Here is a 22,256-nt window from a genome sequence, read left to right on the forward strand (position 1 = left end):
GAATTCTGTCCTGCATCCCTTTTTCTCCTAGTTTAAAAATGTCCACTTTATTCCACATAACACTTAACACATATTATTTGCACCTGAAGAAGAGGTGGTTTATGAGATTTATCTATAGTACAACACGTATTCTAAGAAATGTAGTCTATCCATTGTGAAATTTCTAAGTTGATTTCAGACACACAAATATGTTTCTTTGTTATAGAGAATCTAAGTGGAATGAAAAATGGAGATGTGTAAAAGGGTTCTTGAAGGAAAAAAGGATGACACTCTATATACATTTAGTTTTCTGCTCCTTCTGCCCCTCATGTTCATCTCCTGCATCATCTGATGTCCATGATGTTGTTTTCTCTAAGCTACTTCAGGATAAGGGCACTGCCTTTGTATTAGTCTTCACTCAGTGCATAAAGTTCTGTGGTGGCTTCATCAAAAATGGTTTCAGCCAGTGTGCAAGCAAGCTCTGGGTTGTTAAGGATCTCATGGTAAAGCATACAAAAGCTAAGAGCCAGCCCAAAGTGGACTGGGGGTGTGGGTTGCATATCTTTCATGTTTATAGCAAATGTTATTTGGGAAGCTCCATGGGAATGATTTACAGTTTGTTTTGATCATCATCCCATGCAACAAAGGTACCAGAAGTAACCTCCATTTTTAGATAAAATTTTCTGGATTCTTTGTATTGGTTGTCCAAAATCTCAGGATGGTGGTGCAGAAAGATCTCAGTTTAGACTCTACTTTCTCCAGATAGTTCTTAATCAGATGTAACTTCTTGTTGGAGGTGTTGGTTTTCTGCTTGAAGCTCCAAATGGCCCTCCAGGTGACATGTGGTCCCCGACAACATGTGTTCCTGTAGGCCACCGAGAGCAGACTATGCTCTCATTGGACAACTCTAGTGGGTCTTCATCTTGGTTTCAGCCAGAGCTGCGGTTTCTTCAGGCGTAAAACAATTTCAGCTGGGTGTCCAGAGGTCTCCACACAGAAAGAAGGTTGTGTCCATTTTCATTCACCACACAGCCCTGGCTGTAGCTAGAAATAGGAAAACAGCTCTGCTGTTGCTCACCAGTTGCCAAAGGGGTAACCCTAATGGGGCTGGAATTCCAGCTTCACTCTTTGCCAGTTCCAGGAACAATTATTTTGTTTTTTTCTTTTTAAAAAAATATATATTTTATTGATTATGCCATTACAGTTGTCCCATTTCCCCCTCTTCACTCCCCTCTACCCTGCACACCCTCTCCCACCCACATTCCCCCCTTTAGTTCATGTCTATCTGTCATAAGTTCTTTAGCTTCTACATTTCCCATACTATTCTTACTCTCCTCCTATTTTCTACCTACCATCTATGCTACTTATTTTCTGTACCTTTTCCCCCTCTCTTCTCCTCCTACTTCCCTGTTGCTAACCTTCCATGTGATCTCCATTTCTGTGGTTCTGTTCCTGTTCTAGTTGTTTGCTTAGTTTCTTTTTGTTTTTGTTTTAGGTGTGGTTGTTAGTAATTGTGAGTTTTCTGCCATTTTACTGTACATGTTTTTTTATCATCTTTTTCTTAGATAAGTCCCTTTAACATTTCATATAATAAGGGCTTGGTGATGATGAACTCATTCAACTTGACCTTATCTGAGAAGCACTTTATCTGCCCTTCCATTCTAAATGAAAACTGCTGGATAGAGCAATCTTGGATGTAGGTCCTTGCCTTGCATGACTTGAAATACTTCTTTCCAGCCCCTTCTTGCCTGTAAGGTCTCTCTTGAGAAATCAGCTGGCAATCTGATAGGAACTCCTTTGTAGGTAACTGTCTCCTTATCTCTTGCTACTTCTAGGGTTCTCTCCTTCATTTTCATCTTGGATAATATAATTATGATGTGCCTTGGTGTGTTCCTCCTTGGGTCCAACTTCTTTGGAACTCTCTGAGCTTCCTGGACTTCCTGAAAGTCTATTTCCTTTGCCAGAGTGGGGAAGTTCTCCTTTACTATTTGTTCAAATAAGTTTTCCACTTGTTGCTCTTCCTCTTCCCCTTCTGGTACCCCTATAATTCAGATGTTGGAACATTTAAATATATTTTGGAGGTTTCTAAGCCTCTCCTCATTTTTTTGAATTCTTGTTTCTTCCTTCTTTTCTGTTTGGTTGTTTCTTTCTTCCTTCTGGTCCACTCCACTGATTTGAGTCTCAGTTTTCTTCCCATCACTATTGGTTTCCTGTATATTTTCCTTTATTTCACTTAGTATAGCCATCATTTTTTCATCTAATTTGTGACCAAAATCAACCAATTCTGTGAGCATCCTGATCACCAGTGCTCTGAACTGTGCATATGATAGGTTGGCTATCTCTTTGTTGCTTAGTTGTATTTTTTCTGGAGCTTTGATCTGTTCTTTCGTTTGGACCACTTTTTTTTAATGGTTGCACAGTATACTTTTTTTTAAAGATTTTATTTATTTATTTTTAGAAAGGGAAGGGAGGCAGAAAGAGAGAGAGAGAAACATCAATGTGTGGTTGCTGGGGGTCATGGCCTGCAGCCCAGGCATGTCCCCTGGCTGGGAATCGAACCTGCGACACTTTGGTTCGCAGCCCGCACTCAATCCACTGAGCTACGCCAGCCAGGGCCCACTTTTTTAATCTTGACATGCCTGTTATATAGTGAGGGGCGGAGCCTTAGGTGTTCACCTAGGCGGGGCAACCCAGTAGCTGGGTTGTGATGCTATATGTGTGGCAGGGGTCTGAGAAGGGACAATGGCACTTGCTCCACTCTCTCCTGTATTTCAGTCACTTCTGCCACTTCTCCCAAGCATGCTGGGCCCTTCTGGTGTTGATTCCTGGGTAGGTGGGCTTGTGTACATTCTAGGACCCTGTGGGTCTCTCAATGAACTCTCCTGTGAGGCTAGGAGTCTCTCCCAGAACTTCAACCCCCACAGGTGTTTTCAATCAATGTTTTGAGGCTTTATTTCCCGGAGCTGGAACTCTGGGTTACACAGTCTGTCTCACTCCCAGTTTCATCTGGTTTATTTATACGTGAATGTGGGACTGAGTCTGCCAGCCACCACTTTTTTGGCTGTGACCCCTCTCTGCCCAGCCACCCAATTCTGCCCTTCCTACTGGTCTAGATGAATATGTTTACTTTAACTCCTTGGTTGTCGGACTTCCATACAGTTCAATTTTCTGTCAGTACTGGTTGTTTTTGTGTTTCTAAATTTTTGTTGTCCTTATGAGGAAGCACAGTGTGTCTACCTATGCCTCCATCTTGGCCAGAAGTCAGAAACAATTATTTTGTTGAGTTATGCCAAAACCTGCAAAACTCTCCCATCCAGACATTTGATGGGGGTTAACAATGACCAGTTAAGTGCTAGGCTTATGTGGTCCCAGTTCCCTACTCCTCTATCATAGTAGGGACACCACGTGAGATAGAAAAGATGGCACAGCTGTCAGCTGCTCTGAGCTTGGAGCTTCCGTGTGTTCTCACTACCACACTCCAAGTAGTTTCTAAAAAGAAAAAAAAAGTTTCCTTTACTGATGGCTATCTTTTCCAGTCCCATTATTTTTGGCAATGGCAGAGCCAAAGCATGCTTAGGGGTTGATGGCCCAATAATTTCATCAGTGTTCCCTCCTCAGTTCTTTGATAGTGACCTTTGACACTCCCTCCATCTAATGTAAAATACTTTGCAAAATCAGTGTTATGGCTTCTCTTCTAGCTAGTTTGAAGCCTCTAATCCATCCTAAATAGAATTTCTGGACATGCTCTTACCTCCTGAAGAACTTTAGCAGACAAATGACTCAAAACAGGAGTTTTGCTAAAGCCCACCCATCCTTTGAAGATTTCATTTCTCTAAAGTGAATAGAATTAGAGGTGCCTCAGTCTCATTTCCACACTTCGCACGCGTCCAGGAGCAAGGGAACCCTGTGTCAGAGCCTGGCTTCTCGGTTTGCTTACTTCAAGTGGCGTTCTTTGCTGATGTTCTTCAGAATGTGCTGTTTGAGGTTAGGGCCTTTCTTAGTTTCAGTATCCAGTTTCCTTCTCTAGTGAGCTTCCTTCAGTTCCTCTTAGTGGGTATAGGAATGGGAAGGACATTTTTTATAATGTTTTTACCAAAACTTTTCCTACTGTTTCCTTTTACACATAAAGAAATTGAGGGCTGGAGAGGTAAATGATGTGGTCAGATCCATACAACAGAGCAGAGGACTGAACACAGGGCTCCTGTTTCATAGACTAGTGCCTTATTTTCCCTGTTTTGTTTAAAAAACATTATTGCACCAGTTTGAAAAATGCTTTTACATTTAAAAATATTTGATATTTAAACGACATTACAGATTCAGTTAATGGCTTCCCCTCAGAAGTAAATTATTATTTAAATCAGTTTTCTATTAGAATTGTATTTCTAAATACAAATATTCAATTTCCTTATTATCTTAGTCAATTTGGGCCATTAAAGTACCACAGACTGAGTGGCCTAAACAACAGACATTTATTTTTCACTGTTCTGGAAGCTGGGAAGTCTGAGATCAAGGTGCCAGCAGACTTGGCATCTGATGTGGACCCTCCGATGGGCAGATGGTTATTTTCTTACCACATCCTTATATAGGGATTGAGGGAGGGAAGCTTTCTGGTCTCTTCTTATGAGGGCTCTAATCCCATCATGAGAACCCCACCTCAGGACCTCATCTAAACCTAATTATCTCCCAAAGGACACCTCTCCAAATATCATCACATTGGGGGTTAGGCCTTCAACATAGGAATTTTGGAGGAGCACAGACATTCAGTTCATAGCACTTACAAATCTTTGGAATAGCATGTAACACCTTGCAAAGATTTCAGGATAACAGTTGAATATTGTAAAATTCTTACATGGAAACAAAGAAGTTCCAGGCTTTCCTCTGAAGGGATAATGCATGCACAACAGGTGAGGGAATGCTATGGAAGGAGAATATCCCGCTCCATCATCAGCCCACAGTTTTTTTGTCTTTTTCAGCCCATGGTTTTAGTTCACTGCTCAGATCTGTACTCTGAGTAACTCAAATTACTCATCTCATTAATATGCTCTTCTAATCACACTCTCCTTATTTCTGTTTTGCTGTAGCACCTACCTTCTATCAGGAGAGGTATTAAAGTTACAAATAAATTATTGTTCAGTCATTTGATAATATTAAATTATATGAATGCTAATTAATAATAACCAGGACAAAAGTTCACAAGTTGGGAGACATTTCTCCAATGTGATACTGTGGGGGTGGGTGGGGGGGAGCTCATCTTCAAACACTTTGGGGACTCCATGGAAATAATAATAAGAGCTACCAGAGCAACCATTTACTAAATACTTACTTTATGCCAGCCCCTGCTCTACCATACTTCACAAACAGGCTATTTAATCTTCATAATGAGCCTATGAGGTAGGCATAATTTTGCAGGTGAGAAAACAGAATCTGAGAGAGGTTAGCATATTCCTGAGGTCACATAGCTAGTGGGAAGAAGTCCTGGAATTTAAATCCAGGTCAATCCAATGGCACAGCTGGAACATTTAACCATCATCTGTCCTAGAATTGGGTGCTTTCTATTTCCTAAACCCCAGGTCTGTATGCTTCCTACTCCTTACAAATCTATTTCTTAGTCTTCTGGGAAATTAGCAATTGGCTACTGGATCACTGCCTCTTCTGCCAACTCAGAGTGATACAGACTTTGGTGGGAGTCACTCCTGTGTTTTCACCCTCAGCCTTTTATGATTTTCTTGTTTCCATTCTGAGTCTGGGTCCCGTTGTCCCAGCTCTATGTGAAGTCCATTCTTCATTCCATCTCTCTAACTGAACCACTCACTTAAAGGAAAGCTTAAAGACACACCACCCAGCAGAGGTTCCTGACTAACTGTTCTCTAAGCTGCTCTTCCCTTCAGCACTTACCTGTCAATGGGCCTCTGCTTTGTCTTTCTCTTGTGTGTTTCACTCCTGTTTCTTTAAAACCATCAATGCCTTGAAAATAATTATTATTTATTACTGGCTTCTTGGTAGTTTTGGTAAAAACATATAAGATTATTAAAAATAAAGTAAAGTTTAAAACTTGTTAGAATTTACATTTTAAAAAATTGAACTTTGAAAAGAAAGTCAATCTAAATGATAAACTTTTTAAAAAGAGGTTAATTAGCCGTTGTATCAGGGGAGTGGGCTATGTGACCTTTAAGTTTTTGTTTTTGAGGGTGTTGGTACCTAGTATTCCATCATTACTTTAGTACCAACTGAGAGGCAGAAAACAGTGGGATAGAAAATCTGAGCATGTTTCAGACCTGCTTGTAACCAATAGGATACCCCTGAGGCTAAGTCATTAAAGGTGATGCAGCTGCTGTTTCCTTGGCTGGAAAGGAAGCTCCTCCCTTACAGCCCAGAGCCACCGCATAAGGTATCTGAATATCCTAGACCATAATGCTATGAGAACACCCAAACTAACTCATACAGAAAGGCTGCATGAGGAACCCTGAGACTCCACAAAGAGGGAGAGGTGCCCATCCAGCCCCCAGCTGCAGCAGTGCTCCACCCCCTGGCCCGATCTGCTGTTACAGCTTCAGTCAGCCTGATGGTCCCAGGAACCTGACTCATGAAGTAGAAACCATAAGAATATTCAAATGATTGTTGTTGTTTTACTCCACTAAGTTGGAGGTAGTTTGTTACAGAGCAATTATAACTGCAATGGTACCTACGTGAGTATTATTAGACAAAATAAGCAAAGACTGGGAAGACCTGGGAAGGAAAGATCTCAAAAGGAGAAAATTTTGTGCTTTGGTAGTTTTTACAGAGCTAATTACAGTGTGTTTCATATAGAAAATGGATTTGTGTGTGTGTGTGTGTGTGTGCACGCACGCATGTGTGCTCGAGAGTGTGCCAAACTGAGAAGGGGTTGCCGATCTGCATGCTCTACTCTGGGAACTTCAAAAAAATAGGTTGCCTAGGAATTCTAGTTTTACTAGAACTCAAGGGCCTAGAGGAAGAAAGTGTAAAAACAATTTGCTTTGACATTAAGGTTCCTAATATACTATGTTTAATACTTACTACAAGACAGTGAGGAAACAAAAAACCATATCCACCTTGCCCGTGGTTTCATTTCGTTTCTTTAAAGCCAGCCTGACTGTACCACCCACCTGCTCTCAGCAGCCTTGAACCAGAGTTTGCAACTGCTGCGCTGGCACCGCCCTCCCAGGCCTAGGCCTCCTCCCTCCCCAGGTTCCTTCTTTATTTTTTTTTTTAACTTTATTTTTTTATTTTATTTTTTTTAATATATTTTATTGATTATGCTATTACAGTTGTCCCATTTCCCCCTTCTCTCCCCTCCACCCTGTACCCCCTCCCACCCACATTTCCCCCTTTAGTTCATGTCCATGTGTCATACTTATGAGTTCTTTAGTTTCTACATTTCCCGTACTATTCTTGCCCTCCCCCTATCTATTTTCAACCTACATTCTATGCTACTTATTCTCTATACCTTTTCCCCCTCTCTCCTCCTCCCACCCCCCTGCTGCTAACCCTCCATGTGCCCTCCATTTCTGTGGTTCTGTTCCTGTTCTAATTGTTTACTTAGTTTCTTTTGGTTTTGCTTTAGGTGTGGTTGTTAATATTTGTGAGTTTGCTGTCCTTTTACTATACATGTCTTTTCTTTATCTTCTTTTCTTAGATAAGTCCCTTTAGCATTTCATAAAATAAGGGCTTGGTGATGATGAACTCCTTTAACTTGACCTTATGTGAGAAGCACTTTATCTGCCCTTCCATTCTAAACGAGAGCTTTGCTGGATAGAGCAATCTGGGATGTAGGTCCTTGTCTTTCATGACTTGGAATATTTCTTTCCAGCCCCTTCTTGCCTGTAAGGTCTCTTTGGAGAAATCAGCTGACAGTCTGATGAGAACTCCTTTGTAGGTGACTGTCCCCTTATCTCTTGCTGCTTCTAGGATTCTCTCCTTCATTTTGACCTTGGCTAATGTAATTATGATGTGCCTTGGTGTGTTTCTTCTTAGGTCCAACTTCTTTGGGGCTCTCTGAGCTTCTTGGATTTCTTGGAAGACTGTTCCCTTTGCCAGATTGGGGAAGTTCTCCTTTATTATTTGTTCAAATACGTGCTCAATCTGTTGCTTTTCCCCTTCCGATTCTGGTACCCCTATAATTCGGATATTGGAACGTTTAAAGGTGTCTTGGATGCTCTTAATCTTTTCCTCAATTTTTTGAATTCTTATTTCATCGTGCTTTCCTGCTTGGTTGATTGTATCTTCCTTCTGGTCCACTGTATTGTTTTGAGACTCATATTCCTTCCTTTCACTATTGGCTCTCCTCCGCGTGTCTTCCTGCATCTGTTTTATGGTAATCTGCATTCTTTCATCTAAATTTCGTCCAAAATCAACCAGTTCCGTGAGCTTTCTGATCACCAGTGTTTTGAACTGTGCATCTGATAGACTGGCTAATTCTTGGTCGCTCAAAAGGATGAGTCCTGGGGGACTGATCTTCTCTGTTGAAAACATATTTTTTTTTCCCCCTGTCTCTCCTTTTATTTTCCGGTCTGGTTGCTCTTGTTAAGGTGGGGGGCGGAGCCTTAGGTGCTCACCGGGGCTGAGCACCCCGGTCGCTAGATTGTGACGTTATATGTGGGGGGCGGGGCGGGAGCGGGGTGGGAGAAAACAATGGCGGTAGTTCCGTTCCCCTGGACTCAGACCCTTTTCTGGGCTTCTGGGCCGCGAGTTCTGCCCTGGTCCACAATTGCTACCCCTCTGGGTCTGCCAGCCACAGCTTTCATACTCAGGGATCACCGCTGCCTTCTTGAGCCCCCGGATGGCTTTTGCGCCGATTTCGCGCCAAACCTTCCCCCGACCTCCGCGCGCCGTGGACCCAGCCCCGCGCCCGCCCGGCTCGTCTTCTCCTACCAGTCCGGATTAACGCGTCTACTTCAACTTCTTGGCTGCCCGACTTCCCTTCAGATAAATCCTCTGCCGGATCTGGGTGTTATTCTGATAGTAAATTATTGTTGTAAATTATTGGTTTTCTAATCTTGGTTGTACGAGGAGGTACAGTGCGTCCACCTATTCCTCCATCTATGGTTCCTTCTTTAGAAACACGCCACAGGGAGTAGCAGTCTGGCCTCTAGAAAGAGACTGCCTGGTTTCGAATTTGTGCCTCCTCATCTACCAGGAATGTGGTCCTGAGGGTCTAACAACTGGGAAATTCTTTTTAAAAGGGGAAAATATAAAGAGAATTATCCAGAGCCCACAGGCCCAGGAAAATGAGGAAATGATTAAGAGGTGCTTCAGTGAGTGAGAGAGTAAAAGGATATAAACATACAGGAGCTTACAAGCTGTCATAAAATAAACTTCATTCTGACCCCGCAAATTAACCTAGAAAAACAATAAAGGAAAGAAATCTCACTTCCTACAAAATCAGGAAAAGAGAGTTCTCTACACGGACTGGAGGAAAATGAAGAAATTAGAGTCTGTGAATCCAATTACTTTTGTGTGTGTAATGAGTGCACCAAGATTCACCCACAGCCATCAGCTTTGTGCCTTAAATGCCTGGCTGAAATGTGATAGACGGATGACCCAGTATGGGTCAAGGGTAATGAAGAAAAGAGAGGGCAAAGCCCACTTTCTGATGAATACGGCAAAAAAAAAAGTAAGACTTAAGAAACCCTAGGCCGCTTTAGTCGAAGGGACACGCCAGCCCAAGTTCATCAAAGGCCATGACCTCAGCTCACCAGCAGCGGGTCAGCCCCCTTCTCCACATTGTGTGTCCAGGCCTGGACTGTGTATCCAATGCCCACAGAACCAAGCAGATCTCTCAGATTCAAGAGGTGCCATTCAAGCACACAAGATAAGATAAATATTACTTGAAAATGCACCCAAAATTGAGCTTGCTTTTCTCACAAATGATTTCACAGAGCATTTTCTGCTTCCCTAAGAGACCACAGAAATCAAATTATTTTTCTTCCACCAGCACTCATGCTTAGGCCCCCAGGATTTTGATGAGCAGTGAGTTTATACTACAGAAATGAAAACCCCCAACTTTTAATACTGTTTGGGAAGCAATAGAAATAAATACCCATAGAATTAAAATGTTTTTGCCAGTATTAGAGGATCAGTTCATTCAAATACATTGAGTGACAGCAATGAGAATGGGTTTGGGACAGAAAGCAGTGGCAGCCCTGACCAGGCCCTGTCTGTGAAGGAGACAAAAGCTTTTGCCTAGTTGTTTGAATAAAGAAACCAGGAGTGGTGGGTGCGCTATTCACTTGTGTACAAAGCGGGTAAAGAACATTCTAAAATTCTTCTTTGGCTTAACAAAGGAATCTCACAAACAGTTAATTGCCTTCTAAAATGTAGAGCTGTCAATTTTGATATAATTACTAGAGAATCACAGACTGTTGTAAGAGCTTTTCAGAGTACACAGCAACAATCTCTCCTCCAGTCTGGCTGTTTTTAAGACTCCTTTTTGCAAAGACCTTTCAAAGAGAATTTTGTTGTATAGTAACAGAAAACAATGCAGGTTACAATATTTCTCCAAGTGTATTAAAAATACCTTTACTCTGCTGAACACTCTCTGCTTCTCTGTAAGGGAAAAAGAAAGCCTCCTCTGCTTTTCTGAAAATGTTCAGGGACAGTTAGAGAGAAAAGGGTGGGCCCGAGAAGCCTAAACTTCTAAAGAAAAGCATGCCTGTTAGAACCTTTGGTGGGAATTGATAGAGACCCGACAGAGCCTCATGAAGAGGGAACAAAGGAACTCATTGGAAGGAATGAGACTGCCTCCCAGAACCCAAGGGCAGACATGCAGCAGGACCTCGCTAGTCAACTGCAACCAGCTTCCGGAGCACCCCTGGGAAATCAGGAGAAACTCTCCGTCCCGGTCTCTGCTTCCTCTCCAAGTCTCCATTCTTCTCCTCCTTGTACACTGGCTGTCTCTGTTCTCCAGAACCAAGGGTAGAAAATATCCACCACCAAGGAATCACTTTTTAGGTTATCTCTCTCTGTTCTAGACTGCTGAAATCTTCTGTCCCTGATTCCAAATCTCCAAGGGAGGAGCATCGTTGGTCCAGCCCAATGCCCAGGTTAAGTGTCTGTCCCTGAAAGAGGGGAAGAGCATCACAGTTTAGGAAAAATGTGCCTCTCTATGGTGTGGGAAAGCAAGCCCCAGATTCTCAGAATATGGAGGAAGAGGACAGTTCCCAGGAAGCTGGAGGGCTGGGCACGGCAGATATCCTATGGATGCCCCTCCAACTCATAGGCAGATTCTTGCAAATTGACTCTCTCACAGGTGATTACATTTCTACCTTCCATGGGTAAAGTCACCCTAGCACATACATAATATATCTGTATCAAAGCATCTCAGGCTTATCATCAGTACTTATTTGTGATGGTTTAGTTTTTAGCTCAGCATGGACAGCTCCACTCAAATAAATTAATGTTCACATTTCGACTGATTTATTTGGAAAATACAAATTCATGAGCTAATGTGTAATTCTGACCCACATGAACTCTCACTAAAAAATTAAAAGTGCGTTTTCAAGCTGATAAACACTGGGAGGAAAGGGGCAGGGGAGGAGTGGAGGAGGGAAGGGGGAGAGGACAGAAGAAACACTTAATATTATTGCCTTCAGATCTAACCATCATCCCAAAGTTCCTTTCACAATTCCCCTCAAGAGACTTTTACATCTTCAAAATAAAACCCTAGGTTCTGCCTATAACCTCTTTGAGGTGGACAAGCAGATAATTTCCCTGTGGGAGGTGGATGGTAGATCATGATTTTGAGGGCACTAAGTATCAACTTATTTTCTGTTGAAAGCATCCCCACTCTGCTAATGAACTAAGTAGCTGTATCCAGTGGGCTAGTGAAGTCTATTGCTTTTGCTTTTATCTACTCACATTTGCTAGTTTATTCTGAGACTTTGCCTCAAGAAGTAACATGTTAATTACTTTAAAGAAAAAAGTCAAATAAAGCCACTGAAGGATTTAAACAAAAGAATAACATGTTCTGGTTTACATTTTAGAATAATGCTGTTTCTGTGGTGCAGAAAATAGAGGGGCGAGGAGTTGGGAGGCTATGGTGCAGTAATCCCAAGGAAAGACGGTAGACAAGAATCAATAGGATCTGACGATGGATTAGCTATGAAAAGTAAGAACAGTAAAATTAAAGATGAGTTCCACGTTTCTGGGATGAGCAGCTGGAAGTAAAAGCTGAACAAGAAGTGGAACTGGAGGGGAGGGAAAGATCAAAAGTTCAGTTGTAGCCATGTTCAAATGCAGATGTTTCCTGATGAAAACGTCGGGAAAGCGCAGTCGGATAAAGCCCTCTAGAACCCCAGAGAGAGGTGTGTGCTGAAGAGGGATCAAAAATGAGAGTGCACTTTCGAGTTGTAACTGTGCTTCTGCCTTTGCTGTTGTTTAACCAGATGTGCTTTTGTTTCCTCCTGCATCTTCAGAAATCACTGTTCAGCCGCAGAACTCCTGTGCTTCATTTAAGGCTGCTGTGGAATGTCTGCCATCTGGTGGACAGTCACGGAGAGCACTATACATTTACCTCATCCAATGGGATAGAAACGTGACTGCCAAGAGGAATAACACAAATCTTTTTAATATCTGCCTTACCAGCAAACACTTACATCTTGATCTATATCTCTCATTAAGGAAAACTGATTGCCACATCAAAATGTGCAGCATTGTAAAGGTTTACAAAAGGAACCTGTAGTTTTATAGCTATAAAATCAAATATAAGTATAATTTCAAAAACTGGATTTTCTGGGAACTACATCAGAGAGGATGCAGCCTTTGGGCTCTTTAACAGGAAACCTCCCCACCGCCGCCCCCAACCACCCCAGCAGCAGCCAGTCTGCACAGAGAGCACATCTCCTCCCAAACCTGAGTTCAGTGAGTTCGGGTTGATAGCTTGAAATTGGCCACGGTAGAAGTATTTATACTAAAACAAATCAACAAAAATTTCAAACTAGAGTTTTGTTTAGAAGATCAGGTTACCAGCACACCATGCATATATCTCTTTTCTCAAAATCCCACCAATTAAAAAAAAATACATCCCATGAAATACTTGTTTAAAAATTATTTTACTTAAACACACATTTCAAAATTCAGAAATCCATGACATCTTTTAGGAAAAGCTATTTGAATTTTATGTATTTTTTCTTTTAATTGGAGGAGCCCAACTGAATTTTAAGAAGATTATTCATTATTAAAATTACTACATAAAAGTTAGATATCTCAAATTGTAGCAATTTTAGTAGAACCATTACCAGTCTTGACATTTGGATTTCTTGTAATGATGATTGTCAGCTAATAGGTTTGAGGAATGATTATACAGCTCCAAAATTAGGACCCAGGGATCTGAAAGCTCTTTATATAATTCAATGGAGAACTACATGCTTGGAGACTTTTCTACTTTGTTTTTAAATGGGTGGACTGCAGAGGTGTAACTCCTTATGGTATTTGTCTGATGACTCAGAAATATTTCCTCTGATGATTTTTGAGGGCAGGGTGATCAGCTTACTTTTCCCTTTAGTTACACTGCCATAAAGATGCCTAAAGGATAAATGTGAGGGAATTCATATTTTAAAATCCAAATCTCTTGTTAACACTGAAGGATAAGTCCTAGACATAAAGCTCTCTACTGTGCCACATTCTAAAACAGGATTTTCAGATGTCATGGGTTCCATAAACCCTCAGATCAAAGAAAATGCAGCCCTCTGCTTTCTGAAACAGGAATGAATTGGCCTGTTTCACATCAGCTGAGGTTCAATATGGCCGAGAAATTCTGGTTAGTGGAAGAATTCACAGGCTCCTTTGATTGGCCTACAGACCTAAGAAGTGATAGTATTCTGTCATTGGTGCAGGTGGATTGAGATGGGGATTCCAACAGAAAGGGGATATGAGTTGAATCATGTTAGGAGGTGAAGGAGACACATTATGAGATATTAAAGGTGACAGCTGGACACATTTGATGCTAATGTAATACATTACAGCCAGGTAGATTCAATTTGCACTTCTTGAGGATGTCTATTTTTGTATATCCTTCACCTAGCATAATACCTTAAAAGTATTTCTTCATTTTTTACAAAGTGATACAGGTAAAAATGAATGCAATTATTTATTTAATGCTTGTTTTCCCCAGGAGACTATAAGTGCATAAAGTCAAGAATTGTGCCTGCCTTATAAATACTATATCCCCAAGTGCCTGGCATAGAGTAGGGATACATAAATATTTATTGAACAAGTAGAATATAGATACTAGATATGATATACAGATATTAATAGATATGAAATCTGATACAGGTGCTTTAAATTTTTTTTGCAGATAGCCTTCCTTACCTAGAATGCCATTCTATTTTTAATCAGTAATTATGTAAAGGAAATTAGGGTGCCTTATTCAATCATCTCATAATATACAAGATTTTGATTTTGTAAGAGTAAATTTAGCATATAGTAGGGACATTTTCCTACTAAGAAATATAGTAGGAAAATGTAGTAGGAATGTAGTGGAAAATGTAGTGGAAATATAGTAGGAAAAACTGGACATTTTCCAGTTTCTAGGATTCTTGCCAGACACTAACTGAGGGGAGAACAATTCAGCTATACTGCTTAGGGTGTTATTCTCCCTGCTCTTTTTTGGAGAACATGAGGTCTATGGTTCTCCTGAGTTACTCCATCATTGATTCCCCCTGCCTTCCCTTTTCACAGAATGAAGGAGCCTGAAATAAAGGCAAAAGAATATGTCTTAGACAAGATTATGTGGCTGTACTTGTAAATAGTTTCTTCCCTTCTTAATAACCGAATGTTTCTTAACTGGGTCATAGTCAAAATTTACCAACTGCTTGCTCAATATCCCCTATTACCTGAACTTTGAGGATCAAGTTAAGCTTATCTCCTTCCTGTTCCCTTCACACTATCAGCAGACCGGTCTCCTTTGTGTGACATAATCCTACCATGTTTTTGCTTTTCTGCATGTCTGATAAATGTTTAAAAAAAATTCATCTATACAAATGCTGTCAGTTATGGAAACTCTATCTCACGTCTGAGGCTTTCTATGAGACTTTCTTGGTAAACTCTGTCAAATCAAACAACTGGCATGTTTTTGCAAAACAAAATGTCCCCATTCAACCATGGGGATATGTGTCCTAAGCTGCTGCAGGAGGGAAATTCAGTGGGATTACAGAGAAAGTGTCAAGAGTCCTTCCTTCTGTGGGGTCCAGGCTTAGTTCAGACTTCAAACAAGAAGACCTTTCCTATCACAATGATGTTCTCTTATCATCTCAGCTGGATGTTCACAGAAACACATGATCAATTTCTACAGGGGGACTGAAGACCCAGAACATTCAGGTTAGAGTCACTGTGCTGCAGAATTATCCAGTCATTCTCAGCCTCCATTAGTAAAGATTCTTATGTACCAATACAATGAGAATGATAGCAGTTCATTCTTTGGGATTTTCCATTTAATCTATGTAAGCTAAACCATTATGCTATACATCTTAAATTTACACAGTGATGTACCAATTATACCTCAATAAATCTAAGGGAAAAACCAGAGAGCTCCAAGCCCAAACTTTTCTTAAGATAGATTTAAGCATCTATGCAGGCATTAAATCAATTTCTGAATGCAATCATATAGTAAAGATAATAGTTCACATTAAAAGGCATTATGCTCTGGCCGGTTTGGCTCAGTGGTTTGAGCACTAGCCTGAGAACTAAAAGGTCTCAGGTTCAATTTCCAGTCAGGACACATGTCTGGGTTTGGGACCAGGTCCCCATTTGGGGGGGTGTGAGAGAGGCAACCAACTGATGTCTCCCTCCTTCTCTTTCTCCCTCCCTTTTCCTCTCTCTAAAAATAAATAAATAAAATCTTTTTTTAAAAAGGCATTCTTTCCTTTTTCATTCTGTGAAAAGAAAAAGGGAGGAACTACTTTAGCTATATAGAGTAGGACAAAGACTTTGAAACCGGCCTCACAGAATCTAATTTCAAATGCCATTCCATCACTTCCTTTATGACCTTGGGGAAAGTTGCTTCACCTATTTGCAACTTGATTTTTTTTTTGAAAATCCTGACAATAATATCTGAGAGCTGTTGTGAGGATTAACTGGTGAAATTTTAGCATAATAAATAACACAAATTATTCAGAAAATATATATCAATTTATAGGAGCTGCATTTGTGATACATGGACCACAGAAAAGCTACAGATCCCTGCTAGTTTTGTCCAGAGAGAAACTCTATGGATATTTACAATACTGACTGCATTTTTCATTTTCTCCTTTGCATTTTATTGTAGAGAAAATACAAAGCCAATCCAACTATGGCCACAATCTCCTAATGTTTGTTAGCTTCCTGTTTTTGTAAGTCCTATAAAATTAGTTCCTCCTAGATTATAGCCACTATTATGCCTAATAAGTAGAAAATTGAATTCATCATCTTGCCTCACACAAGCCTTTCCTTTTTCAACTTCCTGATTTCTTTGCATAGTATCACCAGCCTCCTAGTAACTCATGCTTGAAACTCAATCATTTTGACAACTACTTTTCCCTCACCACCACCTACTGACCTTACTTACTCATTGTTATCAAAATCTATCTCCAGGCATCTCCATTTCTAGGGCCAGTGCCCTAGTTCACACCTCCAACCTAGTTTTCTTGCTTCAAGTCTTTTTCCTCCACTTTTTATTTATAGTTGCCAAATAAATATTAAGTTAATGTTTGATTACTTAGCCTTTTACACCCAATTACCTTGGCCTCTGCTCAAACACTTCTGGCAGCTCCCCATTGCTCACCAAATGAAATCCGGACATGCAACATCTTCCACAAGCTCTATACTGCCTTCCTGGCATTGTCTACCACCTGCAACCCCTTTACCTTTCCCCAAGAAGTTCCCCTTATTGTTTTGAACACTACAAATCTATTATTATTTGTTATACTTTAGAAACCTAAACTCTTATTTCACTTATCTAAATCATGTCACCCTTCAAGGCCAAAAGCAATGTCGTCTTTCTAGAAATTGAAATAGATTTGCAAAAAAATCATTTTAAATTCAATGAATGTATTTATTACATTGATTAAATAAATTAATCAATGGATGTATAAATGAAATAAAACTCTGCCCTGCCTTCAGGGTGATTGCTTGTAACAAGCTCAAGAATTAAATTCATTGGTCCAGAAATTGTTCAAATATATATTTTGCTGAAGTAGCAGAGAATCTGAGAGTCAGATCAACTTAGGTTTACCTGCATCCCCTGGTTTATTGATGTCTGATGCAAACCATAGCTTTATGGGATCAGACTTCAGATGCCCCCTCCTTCGGGTAGCCTCTAGAAGATAGACTGGGGCCTGGGCTTAATAGCAATAGAGTCTTCCAGACTAGTTGCAATGTATATATTTGAGTGCTGAAGGTCTAATATTGTTCTTCTAACCATATCCTTTCTAGTTAATAAAACTACAAGTATCTTCACTATAGTTAGATATTAGCTGGCCTAAACTCACAATCTATATCACTCACCAGAATGGGAATAAAGAATATGCACTGCAAGAAACTGGGGTGCTTTTTTTTTGCTTTAGAAGAGGAGACAGTGGTAAAATATGGGACAGCTGTAGAAAATGGAGAGGAGATGCAGTTTTGTGATCTTGGTGGTGGGAAGGAGGCCCAAGAAGAGACTGGATAATGTTTAGAGCACAGGTGGCAAACACAAAGCCCGCAGGCCAAATTCAGCTCTCCACCTTGTTTTATTCGACCCCACACCTTGTTTCTACCCAATGACAGTGCTGAGTTCCTTGCCCCTAGTTAAGGAGTAGTTACATTTATACAGTCCTAAAATTACATTTGGCCCTTTGAATGCAACTTCAAGGCTGATGTGGCCCCTAGTGAAAATGAGTTTGATACCCCTGGTTTAGATGGTATTACGAATGAGATGTAATAAAGAGCCCCAAATATAGTGTCCTGTCTGCAAGAATTTTCCATATTTCATTTGGATTAGATCTTAGGGACGGCTTTATTTGATGACTGAGCATTTGTACATCAGTTCAAATGGTTTATAGGTCTCCAAATTAGTCCTGCATGACAAAATGCAGTGAAGGAAGTAAGGACATGTAAAATAAAAAACACAGCCTATGGGAAAGGGAGGGTTGACATTGGCAAGGCCACAGCTCTGTTATTGTTATAAGGGGGTTCAGTAATGAAAAGGAAAAATGGTGTAGTTATGTGTCTTGATGATAGGTGATGGTCCTCTCAATTAGACAAAGTTAATAAAAGAAAAGCAAGTGTTGGTTAACGAAAGAGGTAAAAGGACACTGAAAAGAAATAGATCAAAATGGGAAGGAGGGATCAATCTTTCTGAAGAGAAATAAATCAAATTAGGGCTGAGTTGCACCAAATTTCTAGGTGTCAAAAGCATTCTAAGTTCAGACTGTGGTGGTCATTAGCCGATTCCAAGCCCTTTCCTTGCTCTACTCTGAATCACAGAACAGGTCTAGGTTAAACTATATTTCTCATTATGCTTTGCCAGTTGGCTTCTGTTTAGGTTCAGGCAATAGAAAGTAGTGGTGGAGACTGGAGGGGAGGATGAAAGGAAAAGCATCCTGCCACTAGGAAGGCACAGTGAACCATCACATACAATACTTTGAGTGACTTGGAAGGCTGCCAGTTTTGACTGAATTCAGAAAAAGAGTTTGCTCCTGGGTACAATTACTCTTCATCTCTAGACCTGTGAAAATAAAGAAACAAGTTATCTGCCTCTGACATACCCGAAATCCAGTGGTGAGGCTGATGCAGGATAACGGCTATAGACATTCCAATTCAAAAAGGGGGGGAAATGGAGGTAAAGCCCTGACTGGTGTGGCTCAGGGGGGCTGGGTGCTGTTCTGCTAACTGAAAGGTCAGGGGTTCTATTTTTGGTCAGAGCACATGCCTGGGTTGCAGATCAGGTCCCCAGTGAGGGGTGTGCAAGAGGCAATCAGATGATGTTTCTCTCCCTCTCTTTCTCCTTCCCTTCCTCCTCTCTAAAAATAAATAAAATCTTTAAAAAATGAAGGTAAAAGGAGTTTCTGGTCCACAACAGTTTCGAAATACAGTTGGGTGAATGTTGGAAGTTCCTTAATTAGGTTCTTTGACTTGGGAATAATCCTCCATTGCTCTTGGCTCTGCCCTCTGGACTCTTCGCTCGCGAAGAGTCATGGAGTCATCCTTCCTTTTCATGGAAGGTAGCATGTATTCAAAGATGAGTAGGTTTATCAGCCTGCTTCCTGCAAGTAAAACTGGAGGGTCTAACAGCCTTCTTTTGTTTTGTATCTCTCTGTCCTTCCAATTTCAAGTTGGCATCATTTCTGCTAATAAATTTCTTAAGAACTTTATGGGTCTTCTTATATTTCAATTGACTCCACTCCATTAAATAAAAACCACACAATCCACAGACTGTTTAGAAAATAATCCAGTCTCTACCTTTGTCTCCTACTGAGAACCTAAAGCTGAGGAAAACACTTTTAAATTTCTTAGAGGGCCAATGGTTTGTTTGAGAGTATTTGAGGCACATCCTTAATCCCTTGAAATGTCCCTTTGTATAAATAACTAAGCTGCCTGACCTTTGAATCAGTTTTGAATTTTTACAAGAGGTAATGGAGTTAACTCCCTGGACACTTTCTTTAGAGCAGGATTTCCTGACAGTGCTCAGAAGCCATCTCCTAGTGTAAGTATTTTTATACTACCTGGGGAACATGAAGATTTTCAAAATCATAAAGTCCTGATCCCTTTTTGCTTAACAGTTCTTTCCTTAAATTGTCTTCCTTTTCTTTCATTTCACTATAAGTAGCCAGAATAAACCAGTTATCACCTTCAGCACTTCACTTGGAAATCTCCTTAACTAAATAACCAAGTTCATTACTTACAAGTTCCGCTTTCAATAGAACTGCAGAAGACGTCACTAGGTTTCTGACAGTACATAACAAGAATTGCCTTTCTTCTAGTCCCCACGAACATGTTCTCCCCTTTCTTTTTGAGTCTTCCATAGCGGTGTCCTCAGTGTCCATCATCCTATTGATGATCTGGGTATGGTGATTTAGGCCTCCTCCACCACACACTTCACCTTCTTCTTGCCCCACTGACTGCTCCGTTCCATAACCGCAGACACACGTTTTAGGTGTTTGTTATAATAGTGCCCCACTTCTAGGTACCAAAACCTGCATTAGTTTTCTATTTCTGTGTAACAAATCCCATAACCATAGCAGCATAAAACAACACACACACTTATTACCTCTGTTTCTGTGGGTAAAGAGTCTGGGCACAGCTTAGTTGGGGTTTCCAGTTTTGGACTTCCCCAGGCTACATTAAATGTGTTGGCTGGACTGTGCTCCCATCTGGAGTCTTGACTGAAAGAAGAATCTGCTTCCAGGCTCTTTCAGGTTGTTGGCACAACTAATTTCCTTGCAGTTGCGCACCTGAGAGCTTCAGAGATTTTTGCTGGCTGTCGGCCAGATGCTGTCCTCAGCTTCTAGAGGCCATCTGAGTTCCTTGCCCCATGTATCTCCATAAGCAGTTCACAATACAGTGGCTTGCTTCTTCAAAGCCAGCAGGAAAGTGAAACAGAACAATTCCACCAGCAGAATGGATTCTTAGGTAATGTAGCATAATGATGGGAGTAATGGATCCCACCCCATCAGGCATATAATGTAATGTAATTATGGTAGTAACATCCCATTACTTTTGCTATATTCTGTTGGTTGGAAGCAATTCATAGGCCCTACCTACATTCAGGGATAGGAGCTTAGAGAAGAGCCTTAATACCAAGAGGCACAGATCACTGGGAGTTATCTTAGGGTGTATCTGCCACACCCAGCAATGGGGATGGAAACAAGTGGATAAATACTCCCTGCTTCTTCACTCAGGCAGACAATTCTAGATGAACTCTAAACAACTAATTGAAGATCTAGAAAACCAAGGCATGGAAGCCTAGAGCAACACCTAGATTGATAATGCACCCTGGAATGGCTTTCCTTCCGTCCATGTTTTAGTTTCCCAGTTCTCCACTCTTGTTCACTAGGATCCCCTCCCAAAGTCAACTACCTGCACACAAGTTATTGTCTCAGACTCTGATTTCTTGTGAAATTCAGATTAAGATAGGAGTGAATAAACCTGCATAAATGGTATGCTACAAAATAGGAGGGATGGTCAACAGAAAGTTCCCCCCACAAAATGACACCCCTAACCCCGTTCCCCATATAAATTCTCTAGACTATTTTTAATGAAGCACACAAAAGCATTCCAAGATATAGTATCTTAACTCTCTCATCCAGAAAGCCAGAACTTTCACTGGACACTAGATTGGACTAGGCTGGCAAGTGGAGCTCACTTAGTTTCTGAGGGAGAACTCAGAACTCAGAACTTAGTTGCAGAGGGAGAACTTTATAAAATATCAATCTGGCAGAACTTGAAAGCTCAAAGAAAGCAACAGAAATATTTAAACATAAGGGAGAAAACTATTAAAGAGCATTTATCACAAAACAGCAGTTCCTTCAGTTCTCTCTGCCTTCATGTCACCTCAAGTAGTGACTACCATTCACTCTACTCTGGTGGAGTAACTGTCTTTCACTCTGCTTTGGCCAAGGCATTTGTCAAATCATAAAGCTGAAATGACAGTCAGGTCGTATGTTTGGGGGTGAGGTAGGGATGGAAACACAAAGTAAAGAAAACCTGACAATTGGGAAAAGAGTTACCAGGAAAACCATGTGTGGCTAGGAAGGAGAACTAATGGGTGCTTAGGAAAAGGACTTGAGCCAGAGTTATCTGCACAGTGAATCACTTTAATCCTCACATACACCTTCTAAAAGGATTGCCTTAAGATTAAGCTGGCTACATGGTCAGAGTCATCATTTCCTTTTTTTGACATTACATGGGTGCTCTTTGAAATGTCTAAAGACAGGTGGCTATCATTTGGTTGAATGTGTTTTATATACAGACCCAGCACTGAGCTAATGCTTTGCATACAATTTCACAACATCGTTATGAGGATAGATGTTATTATTATCCTTTCCCCTAAGTATGAGGAAACTGTTAACTCCAGTTAGGATGTTGAGTAACTTGCTCAAGGTCACACAACCAGTAAATGACAGAGCCAAGACTAAGTTCATGGCTGCTGACTCTAAAGTTAAGGTCTTTAACTATAGCATCACATTGCTCCTCAGGCTTCAAGACAAGAAATCTCAAAAACTGTTTTTTTAATATTTAAAAAGAATTTAAGTTTTTCCATACCTCATTTTAGTCTCCTAAACTAGTTAGCTTAAAATTTATGTTCT

The 22,256-nt window shown here is 40.7% G+C and overlaps 1 pseudogene; it reads right to left on the reverse strand.

Annotated features, from left to right (window-relative positions):
- Positions 1 to 281: 281 nt before the first annotated feature.
- On the reverse strand, positions 282 to 16,810 carry LOC114489850 (annotated as a pseudogene).
- Between the last annotated feature and the right edge of the window lie 5,446 nt (positions 16,811 to 22,256).

The sequence above is a fragment of the Phyllostomus discolor genome, chromosome 2, assembly GCF_004126475.2.
Source record: "Phyllostomus discolor isolate MPI-MPIP mPhyDis1 chromosome 2, mPhyDis1.pri.v3, whole genome shotgun sequence".
NCBI lineage: Eukaryota > Metazoa > Chordata > Mammalia > Chiroptera > Phyllostomidae > Phyllostomus > Phyllostomus discolor.